This window comes from Saccopteryx bilineata, chromosome 1 (genome assembly GCF_036850765.1).
Source record: "Saccopteryx bilineata isolate mSacBil1 chromosome 1, mSacBil1_pri_phased_curated, whole genome shotgun sequence".
Classification (NCBI taxonomy): Eukaryota; Metazoa; Chordata; class Mammalia; order Chiroptera; family Emballonuridae; genus Saccopteryx; species Saccopteryx bilineata.
This window is the reverse complement of record NC_089490.1, coordinates 232145784-232147185: the sequence shown is the minus strand read 5'-3', so window position 1 is coordinate 232147185 and position 1402 is coordinate 232145784. Positions and strand designations below refer to the sequence as shown.

Genomic DNA, 1402 nt, shown 5'->3' with positions numbered 1-1402 from the left:
GTGGCCCCTGCTTTACCTGCTCCAGGTATGCCTAACTAACCTTAAAAATTCTGGCAAAGCACCATCACTGTCTGTAAAGAAAGCATACAGTAGTCAAGTTTATTTTTTTTAATTTTTTATTTTTTTTGCATTTTTCTGAAGCTGGAAACAGGGAGAGACTGTCAGACAGACTCCTGCATGCACCCGACTGGCATCCACCCGGCACGCCCACCATGGGGCGATGCTCTGCCCACCAGGGGGCGATGCTCTGCCCATCCTGGGCGTCACCATGTTGCAACCAGAGCCACTGTAGCGCCTGAGGCAGAGGCCACAGAGCCATCCCCAGCGCCCGGGCCATCTTTGCTCCAATGGAGCCTCGGCTGCGGGAGGGGAAGAGAGAGACAGAGAGGAAGGTGTGGCGGAGGGGTGGAGAAGCAAATGGGCGCTTTTCCTGTGTGCCCTGGCCGGGAATCGAACCCGGGTCCTCCGCATGCTAGGCCGACGCTCTACCACTGAGCCAACCAGCCAGGGCCAGTAGTCAAGTTTAGAGAGCACTAGAGCATACCTCTGACCAGTAATGAATGGATCAGAGTCATCTACTGCAGAAACTCAAACTATGAACAGATGAGTCTGACACGGAGCTTTTAGAAGTAATTACAATGAAGCACAGTTTTGGAGTAAACACTCAGTCTTCAAGGTAGCTTTTTAGACAGTAATGGGAAGTAAAAATTATAATTCTAGCCTGGGAAAGATTACTAGTAATCTACAATTTTATTTATTATTAATTATACCTATGCACAAAAAAATAAAGAGGATTCACAGGAATATAACCTTCAATACATCTCTCATAAATGTCTACATCTTGTGCTCTGTTTAATTTACAAGACAGAATACAAAGACAAAGGGCAAAGGGCTTTAACTAAGGTACCAATGGAAGCCTAGAACAAGTAAAGTGCCAACTACTGAAATTGGGGTTTAGTTCAATACTCACTAGTGAGGTCTGCACACCACTGTGGTCCTCAATAAATGAAAATGACCAACATTACAATATATAAAAAAATTTTAGTCCTCAAACTAACAAGCAGAACACTTTTCTGAATGTCAACTTGATTTTGAGCTCTAAGTAAGTAGGACTGTTAGTACTGAGCTCATCATTTTCCATTTTCAACTCAACCAATGATGCTCAGATTAGTGGGTGATTCTATTATGCGTACTTGGGATGTGCTGATTTTGATTCTATAGAGAATGTCTTTGGAAAGGAGAGTAAATACAAAAATAACTTTTAAAAAAGCTGCCATCTAAAATTTCTTAAAAGTATTTTGCAAAATTGTAAAAAGAAATTTCATTATTTCCTTTGCACTAAGCAACTGGTTTTGATAACAAGCCCTGAATAACAAATAAAACCTTGAGGCGTTCAGAAATC

At 42.1% G+C, this 1402-nt stretch overlaps 1 non-coding gene across 1 annotated transcript; it reads right to left on the bottom strand.

The window, feature by feature from the left end:
* Nucleotides 1-435: 435 nt before the first annotated feature.
* Nucleotides 436-511, bottom strand: TRNAA-AGC (transfer RNA alanine (anticodon AGC)). Its single transcript has one exon. It is a non-coding gene; the product is annotated as a tRNA-Ala (tRNA).
* Nucleotides 512-1402: the final 891 nt, after the last annotated feature.